Here is an 8,407-nt window from a genome sequence, read left to right on the forward strand (position 1 = left end):
GCAGTTTGTTTTGGCTTTTTGGAGGAGGGAAGGCAGGGCAATTAGGGGTTAAATGACTTGCCCAAGGTCACACAGCTAGTAAGTGTTAATTGTCTGAGGCCACATTTGAGCTCAGGTCCTCCTGACTCCAGGGCTGGTGCTCTATTTACTTCACCACTTAGCCACCCCAAGCATTTTTCTTAGATAAAGAGATATATTGGTTAAGTATCTGAGGGGTTAAAGTTCAATTATCCAGTCATTTGCTTTTGCTGGTCATGATTCTTCTTATCATCATCATCATCATCACCTTCATCATCATCATCATCATCATCATCATCACACCAAAAATACAAATCACTAGCCTTGTCAAGATGAGAAACAATGGTGGGAACCTCTCCCTTTCTCATCACTTTGACCATCAAATGTACTTCATTGTTCCAGTGGATTGCCCCAGTTAGATTATTCCTATGGGTGGAGATGCGAGTCACTTATACCCTTAGTAGGTTTTAGGATGTCCAATCATCAGCCTCTTCCCGTAGTTCTTAGGTCATATAGTTGAACACCTTAATTTCATACGTGTGCTAACTGAGATCTGAGAAAGATAAATGGTTTCCTCAATGTGACACAGGTAGTGACAGAGCTGAGATTTGAACCAAAGTCCCCTAAATACATTACACCATCTGCGGGATGACCTGATTATCCTTTTGCCATCTCAGGGTCCATTTTGTGAGTCCATTTTCTGTTGTCCAGAAGTCTGAAAATTCTAAATGTTAATAGGGAGGGCTCAACCCAATTCCATATCAGGTGTCTATGATGTTCTTCCACCGTGGATACAAGAGTGAGTTTAGTCCATTCTAAGGATTTAACTTCTCCTTCCTTAACCATTGTCAATCCAATGGGATCAGACTGACTGGGAGGCTGTTTTTTATAGATTCCTTGAACTTTGGTACTTTCTTAAGTGACTTTTCCTTATTTACTTTTACATTTATTTTCTGTATCCTTCTTTGCTGGCATTCTCCTCACCCTCCCTTTCTTGCTTTTCTTGGACTTGGTTACTTTGGGGTTAGTGAAGGTGTGTGTGTGTGTGTGTGTGTGTGTGTGTGTGTGTTGTCCCATCGTCAAGTAAGAGGGTATGTAAGAGGTCAAAGAATTTAGGGTTCCAGTTATTATGACCATCTTGTGAGATGGTTACAGCAGCCTTTACTGTTCTCTGGTCATGTTTTATTTCCTCATTTACTATATCCAGCCACTAGATCTTATATGTTTTCCTTTGTAAATACCTGAAAAGAAAAACATACTTTTGTCATCTTTTGTCTTTTGATATTTAGGATTATTTTAGGATTTTTCTCTAGTAATTTAACTTATCATCTTCATTTAAACTTGAAAGCTAATTATTGGGTAATTGGGTACTTTAGGTGGGGTTAAGGGTAACCATGATTTCTCTCTGTGAGATATCTCTTTTTCCAATATGTGTTAGTGTTCTATAATAGCTTCTTGATGGTAAGACCGCCCTCACTTTTGTATTTGTATCCTCAATCCCTAACACAGTGTCTACCACAAAGCAAGTGATTAAAAATACTTTTTTGTTGATCAGTTAATATGTAATGAATTAAGGTAATCTGGCCCAGTTGCTGAATGGTTGTCTAAGGCTACACCTTATAACTAGATTATTCACATACCTGTGTACATTTAGGAAACTTCTGTATACTGCCTTAATGTTATAAAGAGAAAATATTTGCCCCTGTAAGAACATCTGCTACTAATTTCCATCCACTCTGTATAACTAGAGTTCTTCCAGCTGTCTTATGGCTTGGAAGAACTCTAGGAAAGAAATCACATAGTACAGCTCATATTCTGATGGCCAAAGCTAGGGTACATTTTTACACTATCAATCCAGAACAGTCGATAAGCATTGTCTCAGGAGCCTCACAATTGCAACTAAAAACCACTACAGGGGACACTCAAGGAGTTCTGAGAGCAGAGCCTCCACCTTCTTGTAGTCTTAACCCATGGCCCATCTCAGGCTCTGGGATTTACCTCTCTGAAGGACACAACCTTGTTGCAGCCTCACCCAGTCTCTTGATATTGTCTGTAGTCAGTTGGCCATTGGACAACAATGGTGGTTTATCCTCTGGGTATGAAACAGTCCTGTGGTTCTGGGAGGTTGGAACCTGTCAGGTCCAGATCCTCAGGAGCCTCAAGATGATAGCAAGTGGATATCTCACAGTCTTCCATGGAATATCAAATGAACTAGCACCTAGGACTCTACTAGTTTACAGAATCTCTCATGACCCTGACAGAGAGCCACTGAAGTCAGATGTTAGTTAAAACAAGAATTCACACCAGAAATAAGAATTTGAATTCTGTCCCAAATATGTCTTTTATCTTATTCCTGAAAAGAGAGAGAATAATCAATTAACAAGTACTTTTAAGGACCTCTTATATGCCAGGCACTGTATTAGGTGTTGAAGATACAAACACAAAAATGAGACACATATTGAAGGAAGGGAAAAAAAAACAAATATTGGTAAGCCCATTTATTTATTTATTTAATGTGCCAGACATTATGCTAAGAACTTTATCCATTTTATCCCATTTAATCCTCACAATAACCCTGGGAGGTAGGTACTGTTATTATCCCCATTTTACAGTTGAGAAAACTAAGGTAGATAGAGGTTAAGTGACTTGCCAAGGATCACATAGCTAATAAGCACCTTAGACTGGCTTTGAGCTCACTTCTTCTGGACTCCAAGTCCAGAGTCACCTGGCTACCTCTAGAATCTTAGATTTAGATGTAGTGAGGGCTGTCCCCCACACATAACATCGTGTAGCAGCAAGTACCCCAAGTGTCCTCAGGGTTTGCTGCCAATACAGGTTCTTGGATCTGCTTTGATAAAGGAAAGCAACTCAAAATGGGTTAACAAGCTTACTTTAATCAGTCAGACATATATCGTTTACCTTGTTCAGGGGAAAAAGGTCAGCACCCCGAACTTCAAAGTATACAGACAGAATTATCAAGACAGAAACAGATCTAGTAGACAGATTTCAAACTGTCCAACCATTACATCCATACCCAGTCAACATCTGGGTTTCAACATCTGGGTTTTTTCAAAGCCGGGGGGCTCAGGACAACAGCTTCCCAGAATCCATATCAAATCACAGAACACTTCTCAAAGTGAGCCCCCAAAACAAAGCTACACATCAGGGCTTATATAGCCTTCTCCTGGCTCAGAGAATGTAACAACCTTTTGGACCCAGTGGCCAATCAAAAAGTATCTGCTGAAAAACAAGCCTCCCACCCCAGGCTTCAGGTGCACTTTAGCCTACGGGCAGGGAAGATTTTCCAAATTTGCATTCCCATTACACATTGGGATATTGTTATATAGATATCTCTAGCTTCTTCCATCACTATTTTCCAAGGGAGATTTTATTTCCTGCCAGGAGGGGAAGCAGGAGGTTGGGGCCAGAAGCTTACCTGCTCTTCTATGTTCAGAGAAAGGGGACACTGGGCTAGAAGTCTCTATATGCTCTCTTGAATGTTGTTAGGCTAATACTTAGGGTCTCAAGTTCTTTCCTGGTTCTCTTTGAGATGATCTTCTGTCCACCCTGTTTATATCTTGTACATACATTGTTATTTACATGTTGTATTCTCCATTAGAATATGTATTCCTTAAGAGTAGAGACCCTGTATTTTTTTCTTTGTGTCTCTAAATGCTTTTTGCCTCAATGACTTGATTCTAGAGACAGACTTTTTTCTCTGTAACACAATGCCTCTCTGGAGCTTAAATTCTTTGTGGTGGACAGTATCTACTTATATAAGAATATATAAATATATATAGGTATATACGTGTATATATATATATATATGTGTGTGTGTGTGTGTGTGTGTGTGTGTGTGTGTGTGTGTGTGAAACTAAGCTCCTATTTGTCTATGAAAAGCCAATCTAATTTCTGTGGTTTTGGAAGTTTGCTCAAACAGAGATATGAGTGACTAAGATAAGAGTTCACAAGAATATGTGGAAGATCAAGATAAAGTTCTCATTGGAGTTCACACCAATCTATATGGTAGGTCAAACTAGAGTTCATACACACAGAAGCCACTTGACACAGATTTATGAGATAGGGAGACAGACAGTGTCAGAATGACAGCAGACTCACCACATTGCCATACTTTGATTCAGTGGGATAGCATCATGTTCTTTTTAGCAGGACACAAAGAGACGTAGCCTCTCCAATTGTTCTTTTCCATTCTCTGAAAAGCGAGGGGGAAAAATGGGAGCTTCCAGATGTAAATGTATGATCTGTGAATGACTTCAATTCTTCCATTGTTGGGTATCACACATATGTCACCAGTGGACCCTGCACTGTCTCCTGAACAATACTTGTTTTATTAGGAATGATGGTTATTATGAAAAGAATGGGAAACAGACTATTAACTTGCTCACCCCCACAAACTCTAAGAAAAGACAATAACATCTTTGGGGGAATGTAGAAGCATCATCTTCTTTATAAAGTAATAAACACTCTGCCCTCAGGGCAGTAGAAAGATGGAGAGAACAGGCAGGATGAGGGAGATGGGTAAGGAAAAAGAAGGTATAATGAAAGGACAGGAAGAAGAAGGGAATGGGAAAAAGAGAAGGGAAATGTTTCCTACCAAACTATTTTGGAACAATGACTTGACTCATGCTTTGAGGGATCTGTAATATGTGTTTGGGAATTCCTACAACTCATGCAGATGTAGCTTTCTTGTGTTAACCTCTTTGAATCTCGCTCTCATTTTTGCAAAAATAATTGATAGAGAATCTGAAATTTGCTAGGACTCTTCTTATCAATTTTCAGGAGTTCTTTTTTTTTGTCTCAAGCACCCCTTTGTCAAAATGGTGAAGTCTATGTATCCCTTCTCAGAAAAATATTTTAAATGCATAAAATAAAACACATAGGACTACAAATGAAATCAGTTATATTGGAATAGTTATAAACCTTTTTTTAATTAATGGATCTCAGGTTAAGAACCCCCTGTTTTAATATCAATAGGAAATGTTAGTATACCACTTTGAGGTCTCTGCTATCTCTCCTCTTCACTATATGACCAGCTGACCTTTTCTGGTCACGCTGAAAATTTTTGTCATTGTGTGCACTAAAAAACACAAGAGTAAACAACTTGTTTGGTTTTTAGTATCTCTAATGTGATCAAACAAGTGTAAATGGGTTCCAGTGACCTATGAGATAGGTAGTAGGGGAAAAGGGGAGAGGGAAAAAAGGAGCAAAGATAACAGAAGAACTTGAGTGTAAGAAAGGATGAAAATAAACTTTAAGCATATTTGAGGAGAAAAGAGGTAGAATTGTCAGCAGTGGGATGCTTGCCTCATTTATGTTTAATAGCAATGTCTAGGGGAAAGACTCACCCCTTTTTTGAAATAATCCCTGAGAAATGTGACTAAGAGTTGTTAACAGATTCTGAAGTCACAAGAATGTCTTGCTCGTGATGCCCAAATCTCAGTCTTTAATCCCTTATCTCCAGTTGCTTGCTCAATATCTCCACCAGAATGTCCCGCTGATACTTCATATTTAGCCAAATCTCATCATTTCCCTTCCTAAACATATCCCTATTCTGACCCCTCTGCTACTGTTGATAGCAGCACCATCCTGCCAGCCACCCAGCCTGGAAACCCTAATGTCATCTTTAACTTCTCCATCTGTCTTCTCCCCCATTTTCAAGCAGGTTCCAATTCTGCCTCAACAATATCCCTCCCATTCATTCCCTCTTTTCCATTCCCACTGTGAGTCCCTTAGTTTAAGGCTTCACCTTTCTCATGGGGATTAGTGTAATAGACTAGTCAGCTTCCTTGCTTCCAGTCCCACCGGTCTTTAATTTATCCTCAACAGAGGATATATTAAATATGGTAAAAGACAAGTCTAATCACATCATACCCTGGTTAAAAAATCTTTAGTGTCTCCCAGCTGCTTACAGTATAAATAGAAGCTCTTTAGTCTGGTATTTAAAGCCTAAAAATGGGCTCCAATCTGCCTTTTCAGCCTTTTTCACTTTATCCTTCCTCCCTTAGCATATTCTGAGTTTCAGTCAAACTAGATTACAAATGGTTGTTCCAGGTTTATTGCCATTTATTAAAATCTTTTTCTTCTTTCAAAGGCCAGCCAGAAGCCACCTCCTCAGTGAAACCTTACATTTCCTTCCCCACTACTAGCAGTGATTTTTCCTCATACTCCTGTCACCTGTTTGAACCCTCCCTTTGATCCTTATTCACATCCTAAGTTGCAATCCCTCTCCTAGGTTGTAAACTCCTTGAGGACAGGAATAGTTCTATTTTTTTTTACCTGTGTACTGAATTTGAAAGAAAGAAGACTATAGCAAAAAAAAGTATATTATTTAAACACACAGGTCAATGGCTATATGCCTAGTGAGGACAGAAGAACCATGGCAAACTCATGGTACTCATTGGCTTATTCTAATCTCACATAGACCTGACCATCTTTGATCACATAGAGGTGTTTTTTTCACAGGGATGACCTCTGGGATGTATATGCATGCAGAAAATTGTGTGTTTATGGTTTTGGGTTGGGGGAGGAGTTAGAGAAGTTACTCAGAGGGAAAAGCTCTAGATGCTACTTTTTTCTTTGGTTTAGGGTCCATAAAAAGAGGGAAGGATTATTGCTTGACACCTATAACCCAGCTCGAGGACTTTAATTAAGAACCTCAAATAGTCAAGAAATAACTTTCAAACATGACAATTTCTACTCATAGACAGAAGCATTATGGGAAAGCCAATAAAAGCTGTGTAGAGTTTACTTGGAATTTGGTAGCTCAATTCAGTATGCTATACAGACCAGCAAATGCTATGGAGCTTGACTGTCTCCATTTAGATAATGATAAATAGCAAGTCATTTAAATAGCAGTCAGATGTACCTTGTAAATTAAAAAGAGATCCAATATTTTCTCTAGTCTGTGCAGATTGGAGCTTCTCCATTCTGTTCTTTCAGCAGAAAATAATAGTGTAAGTAAAATACTCTTTAAGAGGTCAAGTGAATAACATAAATAACCCATTTTCAAATAGGATCTCTGTGCCTACATCATTCTGATGGTCCACCTTTCCTTTTTGCTAAGGTAGTGATTCCAGAATGGATGAGCACAACAAAAATATCATCATCATCGTCGTCATCGTCGTCATCATTACTATCTTTTTTCTTCTCTTCCTCTCTCTTCCTCCTCCTCCTTCTTCCTCCTTTTCCTCCTCCCTTCCATTTGGAACTACCCTTTAGTCTATAATTCTACAAGGCTTCAACAATTCATATTTATTGAGTAACTGCACTTGGGCTTACTATGAATTTGAAAACAGTCTTAAAGGACCAACAAAGAATTGGATTATCAAGTTGCTCTACCTCGCTTGCAAAAATAAGAAATAATGGTGTGGCTTATTGCCATATTTATACAAATAATTCAGAGCAAAAGTAGTCTTTGCTTTAAGGCTAAGGGGAATTCCCTATTTGATTCATTCAGTGATTTTCATAGTACATAACCATAAAATCAAGATGTTGAATACTAAAGAATATTGGGTACAGAGACTGGTTCTGTTTTAGGGAGGTCTGAAGAAAAATTTTAGATTTTCCTTAGAGAAACACAGTGATATTCAGTTGTCTTCAGGATAAATGAGGCTTGAATTGTGTAAATGACTGAACAGTGAAATTCCTTTTAAAGCAATAATATATTTTAAATAAGGTATTTCATTAAGTCAAAGACCCATATGTTTATCAGTGTGAATACTCTCTTCTTGCATTCACAGTTGCTCTATAACTTAGCACAAACATAGTCTGCTATCATCAATCATTTCATCACCTTTGGGACCTCTCTAAACTTGGCTAGGCCCTCAGGTGACAGGCATACAATGCATCACTAAAAGTCATTCTGTCTTGATAGGACCTGCTACAGCTTACATTTCACTAACATAGCCATTGAGAATGCAGTCACCATGTTCATGAAGTGGAGAAGGGCTTTAGTGAAGGATTTTTAAAAGCACTTAGAACCTTTTAATGAAATTTATAATATATAGTGTCAAAATCATCAGTTTATATATTAAGGGTGTCCCCAAAGTTTTAGGACCATCTTAAGCTTTAATATTGCACCAAGACTTTGGGGACACTCTGGATATATGACTATGAAACTCATTTTCTTCATGGTATTAATTATAATGGTGGTCATTGGGCCCCATTTGTATTTCCTCCATTCCTTGACCCTTCTACTTTAAAAAAATACTTTTTACTGCTCTCTAGGCAATACATACATACATACATAGTATATATATATACATATATATGTATATTTATGTGCTTACATGTGTGTATATATAGAGATAGATATGGAGATAGATAGATAGATAGATAGATAGATAGATAGATAGATAGATAGATAGAT

At 38.2% G+C, this 8,407-nt stretch overlaps 1 protein-coding gene across 1 annotated transcript in view; it reads left to right on the forward strand.

Annotated features, from left to right (window-relative positions):
* Positions 1 to 8,407, forward strand: part of UBE2QL1 (ubiquitin conjugating enzyme E2 QL1) — a 64,560-nt gene that overhangs the window by 20,380 nt on the left and 35,773 nt on the right. The window lies entirely within an intron of this gene.

The sequence above is a fragment of the Petaurus breviceps genome, unplaced genomic scaffold, assembly GCF_028583685.1.
Source record: "Petaurus breviceps papuanus isolate PSGF00001 unplaced genomic scaffold, PetGlider_PUasm1.0 151, whole genome shotgun sequence".
NCBI lineage: Eukaryota > Metazoa > Chordata > Mammalia > Diprotodontia > Petauridae > Petaurus > Petaurus breviceps.